At 42.5% G+C, this 16105-nt stretch overlaps 1 protein-coding gene across 4 annotated transcripts in view; it reads left to right on the top strand.

Moving 5' to 3' along the window:
• The first annotated feature begins 13553 nt into the window (after window positions 1-13553).
• Window positions 13554-16105, top strand: part of SKA1 (spindle and kinetochore associated complex subunit 1) — a 37855-nt gene continuing 35303 nt past the window's right edge. For 2 of the 4 annotated variants that reach the window (XM_079942647.1, XM_079942643.1), the window contains exon 1: window positions 13554-13934. The gene's annotated coding sequence lies outside the window, so the exon portion shown is untranslated. Of the gene's footprint in view, window positions 14049-16105 lie in introns of all 4 variants that reach the window. The other 2 variants (XM_079942648.1, XM_079942644.1) reach the window with 1 other exon arrangement.

Below are 16105 nucleotides of genomic sequence, written 5' to 3'. Positions count from 1 at the left end.
ATGGGCTTCCCTGGTGGCGCAGTGGTTGAGAGTACGCCTGCCGATGCAGGGGACACGGGTTCGTGTCCCGGTGCGGGAGGAGCCCACATGCCGCGGAGCGGCTGGGCCCATGAGCCAAGGCCGCTGGGCCTGCACGTCCGGAGCCTGTGCTCCGCAACGGGAGAGGCCCGCGTACCGCAAAAAAAAAAAAATGCTGAAAACCATGCTTCTCTGGAGTGTTTTCTTCCTCGGTGGAGGCTGCACTCCTGGGCCAGTCCTCATCTTGGAGCAAATAAAACTCTCTTATATTCTTTAATATAGATTGTTTATTGATATCTGTGTTGCTACCTCCCACCACTCTTTCCAGCTGTCACACTCCTTAGCCAGGCCTCGCAAGATGATTCAGCCTCTGGGCCTCTACAGCAGCATTCATCCATCAGAATTAGTCCAGAGCAACAATCGATGGCCATAAATGATGGTGACCTGACCATCTCTGGTGAGAATGGTTGGACCAAAGTAGACTTTGAAATCAAGGACCACCAGCTTCACCAAGTCTTCCTCTGACCACACAATGGGTCTGTCACTTGGGGTGCTTAGCCAATGAACACACCAAGAACTTTCAATTAAAGCAGAAGCATTTATTACTTGTTTATTACTAGCAACAAGTAAGGAGACAGGGAGATAGCTCTCAAAGCACTGTGTCAAAAAAAAAAAAAAAAAAAGGGACTTGCCTGCTGGTAAGACTCTGCACTTCAAATGCAGGGCCCATGGGTTCTATCCCTGGTTGGGGAAATAGGATCCCACATGCCACACGGTGTGGCAAAAAAAAAAAAAAAAAAAATCACTGTGTCGCTGGGGAGTTTTAAGCCTGGGGAAGGCATGATCATGATAATGAGGCAAAGGTTACTCTAGGTTGCCCAAAACTGCAAGTAAGTAGGTGCTTGGTTACTTTTTCTCACTGTGGTATCTTGTTGACTGGAATGCACTGTAACCTTTTTGGAACATCTGGTGTCTGCAGCTTTCTGCAAATTAATGGCTAGTTTCTGCAAAACAAAGCACACTTTGGTTTAACCCCATCTCATCCCTACTGTTGCCTAGCTGACACCCACCACTACCGGAGCATAGATTTCCTCAATTCCTGGTGATGTCCCCGTTGGTTCTCTTATTTCATATGTATTTAGTATTCTCTCCTATAAAGTTAATTTTTAAATTTTTTTTAAAAATTATGTTATGTATAATCAAAAATCTGTACAGATCAGAGAGCTAGACATCTCTTCAGGGTAATGTTCTAACCTGGGCAACCATGAAAATCAAGTGGGGTACAAAACGTCAGTACACCTGCCCCCCTCCACACACACACTGGATACGGAAGTTGTGGTCATTATAAATGTCCACATGTCCACGTTCAAAGTCAAAATGACTTTCTTTCAGGTTGAGGAGAAGGGTCTGGGGAAAATGAAAATTTTTACCCTTGGCTGAGAGTTTTTCTGGCTTTCTTGGCTCTGGACATAGTAGCAACTTTTTTGCTATTCGTGGTTTAGACTTGATTTTATTTTCACCTTTCCTAAACATTTTTACTCATGGTCTCTTCCACACTGTCACAGACACCAAGACACAGAGGCTACAACATGGGTTCTGTGACCTCCTCCCCAAAGGGGTTTTTAACCCACTAAACAGAGACCTTCAGATACAGCATGAGACTTGCCTCATTTTTATTTATTAATGTAGAATTAATCTTAATGGGATTGTAACTTATTTTAATTAATATAATTTAATTTTTAATTTAGTTTTTCATTTAATGTATTAAATTAACTTTAGTATAGTTGAATATGTGTTGGTAAGGTACTTAGATAAATTTATTTTATTACCATCAATTAATGAATTTTATATAATTCACTTTTAATTTTATTACAGTTTGATGTAGGAAAATAAGTTTAAGGCAATATAGTTCAAGTTTAACTGAAATTTAGTTACTCAAATTAAATTTAATTTAACATAATTGAATTTGGATTTATTAAATTTAATTTGGTTTAAAACAATTTAATATTAATTTAATGTATTAAATTCAATGTCTTGTGTATTTTTAATTTCAATTTAATTTTGGTTTAATTTAGTATATTACATTTTATTTCATATGGTTTAATTTAGTTCATTTAATTTTACATATTTAAATTTTAATTCAAATTCACCTTAATTCATTAAACTAAAATTTTATTATGTAATTAATTACACTGAGTTAACTAACTTTATAGTCAATTACTATATTTTTGAAATATAATTTATTAAATTAAATATGATTTATTTAATTAAGAAAAAACAGTGACAAAACATAAATTACCCAAATCATGAACGCAAAAGAGCCATCACTACAGATCCTACAGATATTGACTAGAGAATATTATTCACACATTTATACTGACTTAATGTAATATATTTGACTGCTTAAATGAAATGGACAAATTCCTTGTCTTTAGTAAGACAATTTACCAAAATAACACATGAGGAAATAGAAACTTTGAGTAGCCATATAGATACAAAATTATTTGAGTTTCTGATTAAAAACCATCCCACAAAGAAAACTCCAAGTCCAGATTACTTCACTAGTAAATTCTGTCAAATATTTAAGGAGGAAAAATATAGCAATCCTAAATAAAGTCGTTCAGAAAATAGAGTAGGAAGGAATACTCCCCAATTCCTTTTAGGAGTCATTTCCCTAATACCAAACTAGACAAAGACATTACAAGAAAAGAAAATGATAGACCAATATACCCCATGAATATAGATGCTGCAAAATTTGAGGAACAGCCTCCAAGAGACCATCTTTACTTCTCACATCATGGCAGAGTTTAAGGGCCTCCAAGACCATGCTTACTTCTGACACCAATTGCAAGTCTGGGGGTCCCCAACTAATTTGCTAGAAGGACTTACAGAACTCACTGAAAGTTGTTATATCCACTGTTACCACAGGAAGAAGATACAGATTAAAATCAGTCATAGGACAGAGTGCGGGAGGGCTCCAAATGCAGAGCTTCCAGTTATCCTCTCCATGAGGAATCATGGACAGGGTTAGCTGCTTCCAGGGACGATGTATGACAATATGCATGGAGAACTGTCTACCAGGGAAGCTCACCTGAGCCTTGGTGTCCAGAATCTTTATTGGGGTTCCATTACATAGGCACTGTTGACTGCCCGTGTGCCTGATCTCAGTTTTTAGCCCCTCAGGAGGTCAAGCTGATACCATGTGACCCGAAGTCCTCACCCGAAATCACACTGTTAGACTTATGGCCAGCCACAACCCTAAATCACATTGACTGTCGAGTGACTAAAGGTCCGCAGGCAAACAAAGAGACTCCTGTGAGGAACAGCATTGACAGGCTTCGTTAGATATTACCACCTTAAGCCAAGGAGGGCAAAGGGCAGACCTCTCTCTGGCCAAGGTTAAATTCTTTACCACATAGGTGAAAAAGTCATTAACAAAATATAAGAAAATGGAATCCAGCAATTTATAAAAATGATAACACACCATGAGCAACTGTATTTATGCCATGAATGATCCCAGGAATGCAAGATTGGTTTAAGATTTGAAGTCTCTTGGAGGGATAGTTATACCACGGCACCCTGTTTACCTTCTACATCTCCATACAGGCCACGTAAGCAAAGCTTAACTGCAGTGTAAATGAGTCTTGGTAGAATGCCCTGCATTCCCCCAAACCAAGGGAGACAAGCAGCCTTAACAGAAATCGCCAAAAGACCATTTTTCATCCACCTTCTCAGTTGCAGTCGACTTCAAGACTTCATTTCACCTCCTCTTTGGATATGGCTGCAGGTTATAGAAGCCCTTGGCTTAAGTTTAGAGCTGACTTTTCAGTGAAAGAATGACCACCGTTCTAATTACCCATTCTATGGCTCCTCTGTTTTAATGTTTTCCATGGGACTAGGGATGCAGGAAATTGATATCATGATGCTTGTGCTTTTGCTAACTGCAATGAACTGTCTGAATGTATTTGGGCTTGTTGTGTCCTAACCAACTGAGTCTATGGAAGCATGGTAAGCAACTGAACAGCTATAGTAGTGATTCATGGAACCTCATTAACCACCACACTAGTGCTTAAGGAACGCTTGTCCACTTGACAGTTTGGGGCAGTGAACACTAAGACTCCCTGGGATCCAGTAACAAATGCTCTTGCCTAAGTGGTGGGTGATGGGGGATTAAGTGTCCCCCATTGTCCAACCTGTTAATGAATGTTTACAGACTGGGCAGCAAGAAGTAGGATTGAAAGAAGTCACCTGACTGGTGCTTTGGTGGTTGTTCACTCACCTCCAGTGCAAGAGAAGAAAGCAATGTCATCAGGATAATGGGAGAGCAGACCCTGCTGCCTAGGTCAAAAGGCAGTGTAGGCTATGGGTAGTGAATTAGGGGATTGAAAAACTGAAAATAAATAATGTCTGCAATGAGGATATAGAGCTTCGGGTAGACTAAAAATGTTATGAGTTTGTATGCTTAGCGTGAGCGGGCAGCTGCAAGAAGCTTCAAGTATACGCACAGCCTTGCTTACTGGTGCTGAGCTACTCTCTCCCTCCCTGATCTCTGCTTTACTCCGACCTTAGTTGCTTTAAAAGGAAAAATGTCAAGTAAACTGGGGAATTCCGGGTAGAGGAAGGACTCAAATTTTTACTGAGTTGGATTTGTTGGATACAGGTGCCCAAGTCATCATCCTACCATGGTGGATGGGGGTGGGTGGTGGTTGAGGCACAGGGGTAGCTGATTGTACCAAGGCCTGCAGGACTAAGCTGTGGCATGTGAGGAGGAAGAAAGAGCAAGCCTCGCAACCCAGGTGCTCTCCAGACACTGGGAGATACGCAGGGGTGGAGGACGCATCCAGTGGGCGAGGAGCCAAAGCATAAAAAGGCTCCCCAGTTGCTCCAGCCAACCTCTACAGCCTAGCCTCCACCACCCTCCAGCAATCCTCAGGCTCTCAGCCAGAATGTAACATGATCTCCTGATAGAATTTGGGCAAAACTTACAGTGAAAAGGGGAAAAAAAATTAAAGTTACCATATAGGTGAGGGCCCTGGGACAATTAATCTACTGTTGCTATAGCTTCCTCTGCCAAATACATAATAAAATTGATGTGTTATATGCTTTAACTATAAATGCTCATAAACTTCCAGGAAACATTCCCCTCTTTGGGGTAGAGCTAAAGGTAGAGAAGTATTATGGGACAAATTCCCCTGCCGTTGGCACCAGTGCAAGGTCAGGGTATAGCACAAGTGCTTCTATCCCGATTCCAAAGCTTTCTCTTAATAGATGATAACCTGTTGTTTGGCAAATCAAAGTCTCAGTGTCAAGAAAGTCTCACTTTTGGGCTTCCCTGGTGGCGCAGTGGTTGAGAGCCCGCCTGCCGATGCAGGGGACACGGGCTCGTGCCCCGGTCCGGGAGGCTCCCGCGTGCTGCGGAGCGGCTGGGCCCGTGAGCCATGGCCGCTGAGCCTGCGCGTCCGGATCCTGTGCTCCGCAACGGGAGAGGCCAAAATAGCGAGAGGCCTGCGTACCGCAAAAAAAAAGAAAAGAAAAGAAAGTCTCACTTTTGCATGAAAACCTGGCAACTTGTTAAAGCTGTCAGCTATGTAGAATCAAAAGCAGATGTCGTCACTGTGCTCCATGAGAAGAACTCAAAAGGCATTTTCATAGTTGCAACCAGTACTTCCCTTCAGGAACCCGTTTTGTTTTGCTTTGTTTACTGATTCTTGGGCTGTTTGGTCTGCCACTTAAGAGTACAGACTGGCAGAGTAAGACACTCTTCTCTGGGGCCATGAACAAACTGCAGCTGCTAATCAGACCTTCTGGTCACTCATGTAGATGCTCACAGTAAGGGATTATTCTCTGATGAGATTGACTGTAATCAAGCTGCTGATCAAACTGCACTGCTCAGATCACCACCAGACACTGCAGTGCACCCACCATCTGGGATGCGCACAAAGAAAAAGACTTTGGCCCCATCTGCTCCTGATGGATTGACTACATAGAACTCTTGACCCGCTTTTAGGGATACCAAGGATGACCCACCACTCCTGACACTTTTCAGCTTACAGTGAGATTCCAGTCTAATCAGCCAACTCTAGCCATACCATTTGGCCCAAGAATTAATTGGAACCCTCATACATTGGTGGGAGTGTAATATGGTGCAGCTGCTTTGGAAAAGATTTTAGCAGTTCCTTCAAAAGTTCAACATAGAACTACCATTTGATCTGGCAATTCCACTCATCCAAGATAATTAAAAATGTACGTCCAGGGCTTCCCTGGTGGCGCAGTGGTTGAGAGTCCGCCTGCCGATGCAGGGGACGCGGGTTCGCGTCCCAGTCCGGGAGGATCCCACATGCCGCGGAGCGGCTGGGCCCGTGGGCCATGGCCTCTGAGCCTGCGCGTCCGGAGCCTGTGCTCCGCAACGGGAGAGACCACAACAGTGAGAGGCCTGCGTACCGCAAAAAAAAAAAAAAAAAAATGTACGTCCATACAAAAACTTGTAGATAAATGTTCATAGCAACAAATAACCAAAAAGTGGGAACAATCGAAATGTCCATCAACTGATGAATAGACAAACAAAATGTATTATAGCTCTACAATGTAATATTATACCATTACATAAAAGAATGAAGTATTCATACACCATGTTATCAATACGACATGCATGAACCTTGAAAGCATTGCTAAATAAAAGAAGCAAACACAAATGGTCACATATTGTATGATTCCATTTATATGAAATGTCCAGAATAGGCAAATCTATAGAGACATAAAGTAAACATCTTTGTTTTGTTGCCAGTCTTGAGGGAAATGTCCAGAATAGGCAAATCTATAGAGACATAAAGTAAACATCTTTGTTTTGTTGCCAGTCTTGAGGGAAAGAAAGTATTCAGTATTTTCCTATTAAGTATGATGTTAGCCGTGGGTTTTTTTGTAGATGCCTTTTATCAGGTTGAGGAAGTTCCCTACTATTCCTAATGTGTTGAGTGCTTTGTTTTTGAATCATGAAGGGCTGTTGAATTTTGTCAAATGCTTTTCTGTGTCTATTGAGAAGATTAATATTCTATAAGTATTGATTTATAAAGATTAATTTTTTATGTTAAGCCATGCTTGCATTCCTGGGATACAACCCACTTGATCATTGTGTATGATCTTTTTTATATGTTGCTGGATTTGATTTGCCAGTAATTTATTGAGGATATTGTGTTTTATATTCATAAGAAATCTTGATCTATAGCTTTATTTTCTTGTGATATTTTTGTCTGGTTTTGGTGCCAGAGTAATACTAGCCTCTTTTGATAAGTTGGAACTGTTACCTCCTCTTGTATTTTTTTTTGAAGCGTTTGTGAAGAATTGACATTACTTAATCCTTAAACATTTGGTAGAATTCACCAGTGGAGTCATGTGGACTGGGCTATTCTTTGTGAGAAGTTTTAAAAATTACTAAGTCTCTTTGCTTGTCATAGGTCTACTCAGATTTTCTATTTCTGTTATAGTCATTTTTGGTAGTTTGTGTCTTTCTAGGAATTTGTCCATTTCAACTGAATTATCTAATTTATTGGCAATGATTTATACTATTTTTTAAAATAATCATTTACTTCCGTAACATTGCTATTTTGCTTCTGATTTTAGTAATTTGAATCACTTTTCTCGTGGTCATTCTAGCTAATTTGTCATTAAAGAAATCTTTTCATGGGAATTCCCTGGCAGTCCAGTGGTTAGGACCCCATGCTCTCACTGCCAAGGGCCTGGGTGCAATCCCTGGTTGGGGAACTAAGATCCCACAAGCCGTGTGGTGAAAAAAAAAACAACAAATCTTTTCAAAGACATAGCTCTTTGATTTTGCATCTTTATTAACTTACACTTTAATCTTTATTATCCTTCCTTCTGATCACTATGGGTTTAATTTGCTTTCCTTTTTCGATTTATTTTAATCTGAAAATCTACATTGTTGATTTGAGTGTAATGGACTCTAAAAAGAAAAACTATATAAGTGGGCAATCAAAACTCAGTTTCCAGTAAAGAACACAATAAGATAGGCAGTAATGTGGAAATTCTAGGAAGCATGCCTCCAGTTTGATAGAATGCTCAGCCTCATGGTTGGGTAGGGGAATAAAAGACCCAAGCTGGCTCTAAGAGACCCAAACCACATTATTAACTCACTCTTCTTTTACTTTCCATGCTTACCCCTGGGAAACTGGGCTACCGGAATTTAACCGTGGCAAATAAGAGCAAGGTGTGGGTGAGGACTCAGATCTGGTGCTTCCTTTACCAGTTGGCTATGTTGTCCGAATGTGAGCAGTTGTGGGTATTGTTGACAATGATCATGCTTACGAAAGCTCTAATTTTACCATTGGCAACAAATGCCATCAACTGTTTTATTTGAAGTGATGGTCTCACTATTGTAGATTGTTTATTGATTATTTGCCTCTGACAGTTTTGAAAGCAGGAAGTGTGAGTCCGCCAACTTGTTATTCTTTTAAAATATTGTTTTGGCTATTCTGAGTTCCTTAAATTTCCATACAAATTTTATGACCAGCTTGTTTAATTTTTCAAAGAAGTGAGCTGGGATTTTGATAGGGGTTGTGTTGAATCTGTAGATCAATTTGGGGCAGTACTATCATAGTAACAATATTAAATTTTTCCATCTAGAAACATGGGATGTCATTCTTTCCCCTTAACATGAGCCCTGACTTTAGGTCCAGCTGGGCTAGTCTGGCCCCAGGAATTGGAGGCAGCTGGACAACTTTCTAGGGTCTAGGGCCCAGGTCATTAACTCCCTTCTTTCCCCTTTCCCTTCCCATGTCCAGCTCCCTGCCCCCCAACTCCTCAATTGCCAGGGTTGCCAAGCAGGCAGTGTCAGGCCTTTCACCCCCCTGTGCCCCAGAAAGCCAAAACGTTATCTTTACATCTTCAGAGCCCCTGGTACGTCAACCGCCGCCACACTGGCAGGATGTCAGAAATTGCAGCGACCAGTGAGGAGTGCTTCAAGGTTCGGCGTCCTGGTTGCCCCGGGCTACCAGCTCCAAGAGGAAGGTGTGTGGCGCTGTGTCTGCGTCTGGCCGGAAATGGGCAGCGTGACCATGGGAACCTAGAACGCCGAGACCAGGTACTTGCTCTTGGCTCGAGGCTTCGAGATTCTTTCCTCCACCTCTCTGGATATTTTCGGGGTTCTGCCCGGAAGGCAAACCATGTTCTAGTACGTCTTTCCCCTTGGCAAAGTCGAAGGTCTAAATACAACTCCAATTTATACAACTAATTGTATCTTATAATAGGTATAAAGGTTGGTTAGATCGCACCTGGTACCAGGAGTGCACAGTTCGGGCTTTCTTAGCACGTCGGGAAGATTTGTGTTATTTTGTTGTTTATTGTACTGGCTTAAAATGGGGGTGGGCGGGCAGGAGTGCCCCTCCCGGATCAGGCGGAGGAGAGCGAAGGTCGTGGTAGCATCCCTTCCCCGCCTCCCACAGCAGCCGCGGCTCCGCCCCCCGCCGGGTCCCCTCCGCTCCCTGCGGGTGCCTCGGCTTTGGCATCGGCGGGAGGGGCCCCAACCGGAGACCTCGGGCACTCCAAGAGCTCCACAACCCGCCAGGGAGCCCCGGAAGTCGAGTCCCGCGTGAGGTCCGTCCGCCCTCTGCAGGTTTGTCCAACGTCTGAAACCGCTCCTGGGAGGATGGGTCTTCATATTGGAAATCCTGCATCCCCCGGCGATCAGCGCGTACCTGGAGCTGGAGGGGCCTCGGCTCAGCGACAGGAGGCCCGGGCTGTGCCCGAGCCCGGCACTCTCCTGGGGAGACTCTTCCAGACACTACCCACCGGCAGGGTAGCTCTCAGCCGAGCCCCGGGGACCGGGTGGCGGCCGGGCGTCTTCCTGGCCGGGTCTGCAGCCGGCCGCCGGGCGCCCTTCACTCTTACGGAGAAACCCATGTCGACATAACGGAGAGTTTAACTGAGCTACTACTCCTGGGTATTGCTGCCTCCTCATCCATTTTGTTTGGCCAAGTGGTTTGCAGGGACCTTAAACTGACACTAGCCCCCTCATGCAAGCGCACACCCTCCATGGCAGCCACAGAGTCACAGGCAAACAGAAGTTCCTGGTATGCCTTCCCCAACAGCTCTTTTGATCAACAGTCTCCCCCGCTTCCCAGCGCCTGTATGCCTTATGCACCCCTTAGATAGAACTCCTGCGGCTTACCAAAATTCTGGTTTGAATTGACCTATCGGATCCTAGCCTGGGAAGCCCAAAGCACTCCACCCAGGGACCCTAGCAAGGGCATGTGCCCCCGTGTCCTGCCTTCTTGCACTCTGCCTTGACCTGACAGCTGCTGTAGAGATGAAGTGTACTTTCTCCAGGACCTGTGAGTAATAAACTTCTCTAATTATTCTTGTGGTCCTGTTGTCACCAACCTGCACCCTGTGCCTCACTTAACAAATGTTAATTTAACAAAGTCACAAGACAGTGCCACTCTCACCCCCCTCAAGGACTCACCCCTCTGCCGCTGCCTAGGGAGAGCCAGATCACAGAGCCCTGGCCCAACCAGTTCAGATCCGGCGACAGGCGGCATGAAGAGCATGTGGCTTGGGAACTGGGTTGACCTCAGTAAGCCAGGAAGTGCATCACTGGTCCCTGGGGACCGTGACACAAGGAGAAGCAGGAGTCAGAAAACCTGCATCACTGGCTGGCTGGAGTTTGCAGCCCATCAGGGATAGGTGTCACCTGGACAGGGGACGTGAGGCTGCTTCCTTGGGTATCTGACTGCGTTTGTCAGCCTCCATCCTCCCTACCTTCTGTGGGCCATGAGTACTAGGATAGAAAGAGGAATCTCATCAGCAGTGGGAGATCTGCTGGAGGCCGCTGTGTGATAATTGTTATTCTCTCCCAGGCACCACCTTTCACGCCACAACTGAATTAAAAGTTACTATCACCACTTGCCAGATTGTCTTTTTTTTCTAGTATTGTGATATGACTTTGTTTCCCTCCTGTGTCCCCGACTGACCCTTTTCTTCTCTTGATGATTTAGGAAGATAAAACAAATGTTTGCAAGTTTCAGAATGTTTATGGTAGGCTACCATGTTATGTCTCTGCTTTGCGCTGTTTTAAAAAGTGTAATTGTCCCAACATTCTTTTGATCTCAAGCATAACAGGGAATTGTGTGAAAACAAAACAAAGAACAAAAAAAAAATTCTTGTAATTTCTTTGAAATAGTTTGGAACAATTTTTACTGTTTTATCTTAATATAGATAGTGTTTTTGTTTGCATTTCAAAAAACAAATGTAGCTATAAAACATTGTATTGTTTATTCTTAAATGTATTATGTAATCTTTATGAATTTACAATATATGTGCTTATATTTGCTCATTAAATAAAGGATTTTTTGAAAAATCATTTGTAATACTACAAAGAAGAATGGCAAATACAAAGGTTACTGTTTTCATTTCATAAATATTTTCCTTTGATCTGACAAAAACGGGAGAGGAGGGAAGTCACTGACTTTTTTTCTACCATTATAGTATTTTAAGATTAGTTACAACTCTTCCTTGATAAGGTAACTGTTTTTAATCTCAGCATTGTACAAGCAACTTCTTCAATCCATCAGGAAGAATCTTTGGGCCAGACCCTTCCTTTTAGGGTGTTTGGAACTCCTTTGTTGCAACATGTTAATAATTATACTATTTATAATTTCATCTTTACCAAAATGTCATATAAAAGGAAACTTTTTACATGGGCCTGTTTCACTTGGATTAATACTTTTGAAATCCATCCAAGTTGTTGCATGTATCAATAGTTCCTTCTTTTTAATTGTGTTAGTATTCTTTGTATGAATGTACCATATTTTATCTATCTACTGAAAGGCATTTAGGTTGTTTTCAGGTTTTGGTGGTTATGAATAAACTTGCTATAAATATTTGCATACAATTTTTTACGTGAACATAAATTTTCATTTTTCTTGAGTAAATACCTACTTGGGATTGTAGGGTGATTTGGTAAGTTTTTTAAAACTGCCAACTTTTCCAGAGTGGCTGTACCAGTCTCATGAGCAATGTATTTTATTTATCTCATTGTTTTTGGGAAAACATCTTTATTAAGATATAATTCACATGTCATAAAATTTACCTGTTTACAGTGTACAATTCAATGTTTTTTTTGTATATTCACAGTTGTACAACGATTACCAAAATCAATTTAGAACATTTTCATCACCTCAAAAAAGGAACTCTGTACCCATTAACAGACATTCCCCACTTCCCTTCAACCTCTCCATCCCTAAGCACGCACTAATTTACTTTTTGTTTCTATAGATTTGCTTAGACTGGACATTTCATATTAATGGAATTATACAATATGTAGACTTTTGTGACTGGTTTCTTAGCAAAATTTCAAGGTTCATTCATGTGGTAGCATGTATTAGTACTTCATTCCTTTTTATAGCCAAATAATATTCCATTATTTGGATTACCACATTTTACCACCCATTCGTTGATGGACATTTGGGTTGTTTCCACTTTTTTAGCAGTTATGAACCGTGCTGCTATGAACATTTGTGTACAAGTTTTTACATAGACATATGTTTTCATTACTCTTGGGTATATACCTGGGAATGGAATTGCTGGATCATATGGTAACTCTACCTTTAATCATCTGATGAACTGCAAGGCTGTTTTCCAAAGTGGCTGCATCATTTTACATTCGCACCAGCAATGCATGGGATAATTGTGACCTCCTGTGTCTTCCATCATACTGTACACATTGCAGAATCAATGTGGGGCTAAATCAGTATGTCTGTAATTGCATAAATGCAAATGGAGGGGTTACTAGAGTGTTGTACTGGTTAGGCAGAAACAAAGGAATTTGGGTGCTTATACCAACAATTCTACAGTGCTATGCAGAAATTATCAATATTCTATGGCAGGCAGCATTCCTTCCTCCAGTTTCCAGGTCTGCAGGGTCAGTTCCGCCAAGCATCTCTCAGGGTAGAACTGGTCACATAAAGCAGTCATAGAAGGCTGAGGGACATAGGCATGAAATCCACAGCTCCATCACATACCACAGACCACACTTCAAGAGATGCAGAACTAGTTCCATATCTCAAGCTGGTTAACAGCCAGCTCAGAGCCCAGATCTCCTGCCTCTCAGCCCTGTCTCTTGGGACATAACCTCTCAGCCCTGTCTCTTGGGACATAACCTATCACAAGTGGACAGCATCTCCGACCCCCCTGCCCGATGTACGTTGGACACTGAAGGACATTCAAGACCTCAAATTATGATTTTCCAGAGACATAATTTATATGTTGAGTCTGACTAGTGGGGTATATTTCTTAGGAGTAGGGTACGTAGTGAACTCACCTGCCAAACCGCCCTAGTGAACCAGAGCACAGTCCCCTCCTAACTGGAGCCCTGACTGCGATCCAGTTGGGTGCGCTAGGTTGGGCCTAAGGATGGGGAAAGCCGGAGAAATCTAAGGGTCTCGCACACTCCCGCCAACCCCCGAGTTTTACCATGATAACCATTGGGAGTGGGGCTCTACACCTCCCGCTGCAGGACGCCTATCAGCGCCCTGCGCTCAGAGGGGATACTTTCCAAGTAAGAGACCGGAAGCGGCTCTGTCTCCATGGGAACCGAAGACTCCAGGACTCGCGACTTCCTTGAATGGCTGAGTCTGCGCAGTTCTCACCTCACCATTGGTCACGCCCATAGGCTCCGTTCCTCGCTTCCTCTCAGGTTCTGATGGAAAGGTGCAGACGCTCAGGAAATCGATTATGGTAACTACCATAACAGTCCTTTCCCATGAGAAACTCACGATGTAGTTGGAGAGACGATATAAAAGCAAACACTTTCATTAAATTGTTAAAAGCGCATCAATAATAAAGGAACGCAAATTTCAGAAAAATATGACCTAGTCTAAACGGATCAAGGAAGATTCCCTGCAGAGGTAATTATTGACTTAAATTTTGAAAGATGATTCGAATTATTCACAGAGGATAAGAAGATTTTGTGGGCCGAAGGATATTCTGGACAGAAGAACGTGATGAACAGAAACTCAGAGGTATCAAAGAGCATGCTTGTACTGGTAGGGTGCGGTTGGAGGCACACAGAAGTGGCAACCTCCAGAAACAGCTGTTCGGGTGGGATTAACTGCTTGGCTAGAGAGGCTGGTTGCTGAGGTAGGCAGGAGCCAGGGCAACCGGTATGTCATACCAAGGAACCTGGGCTTTCCTTTGAAGATGATAGGGAGCCATGAAGGCACTTTTTTCAGGGGGAAAAAAAAAGTGAGTCCTGCCACAATCACCGTGCTCACCCATGACCATTGTGTATCAGACATTCCTGATCTGGTTCCCCTCCTGTCAGCTGAACTCCAATTCTGACCCTGTTTTCCGTTCTTTTCACTTAAAAATTTTTTTTATTTATTTTATTTAGTTTTGGCTGCATTGGGTCTTCGTTGCTGCCTGAGGGCTTTCTCCAGTTGCGGTGAGCAGGAGCTGCTCTTCCTTGCAGTGCTCAGGCTTCTCATTGCAGTGGCTTCTCTTGTTACGGAGCAGGGTCTCTAGGCGCACGGGCTTCAGTAGTTGTGGTGCAGGGGCTTAGTTGCTCTGCGGCATGTGGGATCTTCTTGGACAAGGGCTCGAACCCATGTCCCCTGCATTGGCAGGCAGATTCTTAACCACTGTGCCACCAGAGAAGTCCCTGACCCTGTTTTTCTAATCAATAACAAATCTGAGTGTGATGAGGATATTGTTGTCAATTCCAAATTTGTCATGAACATCTATGCGGCAGGCCAGATGAAAGGGCAGGACCTCCAGGAGCTGGTCAAGAACAGAACAACACAGTAGATCATGGGCCAGATAATCCAGACATTTCATTTTGGATGATAAATAGCTTAGCAATAGAATGTACAGGGATAGCGGATCCTGTATTGCACTGCCCTGTGGGACATATTCCCCCAGCTGCAGGTAGTGTTGTTAGAAAATTCACCAAGAGGCTTTATTGAGGGTCTAAAACATGCACTGGGAAAAATGTTCATGGAAAACAATGCTAAAAGCAAAATGATTAAAGGCTGGGATATTTAGTTGTATAGAATGATTTACTGATTGGCTGATTAATTGATCTGAGCTGGGTTTTTGTTTTGTTTTTGTTCGTTTGTTTTTTAAATTCAAGGGGGAGGAGGTTAATTACATAGGAAACAGAGGGCAGAATCTAATGGGCAAAGTCCAGGACAATGAGGGGGACGTTGGTCCTTAAGGGGAGGTTGTTTGTTTTTTTGCTATTGAGCTGCATGAGCTGCTTGTAAATTTTGGAGATTAATCCTTTGTCAATTGCTTCATTTGCAAATATTTTCTCCCATTCTGAGGGTTGTCTTTTGGTCTTGTTTATGGTTTCCTTTGCTGTGCAAAAGCTTTTAAGTTTCACTAGGTCCCATTTGTTTATATTTGTTTTTATTTCCACTTCTCTAGGAGGTGGGTCAAAAAAGATCTTGTTGTGGTTTACGCCATACAGTGTTCTGCCTATGTTTTCCTCTAAGAGTTTTATAGTGTCTGGTCTTACATTTAGGTCTTTAATCCATTTTGAGTTTATTTTTGTGTATGGTGTTAAGAAGTGTTCTAATATCATTCTTTTACACGTAGCTGTCCAGTTTTCCCAGCACCACTTATTGAAGAGGCTGTCTTTTCTCCATTGTATATTCTTGCCTCCTTTATCAAAAATAAGGTAACCATATGTGCATGGGTTTATCTCTGGGCTTTCTATCCTGTTCCATTGATCTATATTTCTGTTTTTGTGCCAGTACTATACTGTCTTGATTACTGTAGCTTTGTAGTATAGTCTAAAGTCCAGAAGCCTGATTCCTCCAGCTCCGTTTTCCTTTCTCAAGGTTGCTTTGGCTATTCAGGGTCTTTTGTGTTTCCATACAAATTGTGAAATTTTTTGTTCTAGTTCTGTGAAAAATGCCATTGGTAGTTTGTTAGGGATTGCATTGAATCTGTAGATTGCTTTGGGTAGTATAGTCATTTCACAATGTTGATTCTTCCAATCCAGGAACATGGTATATCTCTCCATCTGTTTGTATCATCTTTGATTTCCTTCATCAGTGTCTTATAGTTTTCTGCA

This window comes from Stenella coeruleoalba, assembly GCF_951394435.1.
Source record: "Stenella coeruleoalba genome assembly, chromosome: 14".
NCBI lineage: Eukaryota > Metazoa > Chordata > Mammalia > Artiodactyla > Delphinidae > Stenella > Stenella coeruleoalba.
This window is presented reverse-complemented; position numbering and strand designations above follow the sequence as displayed.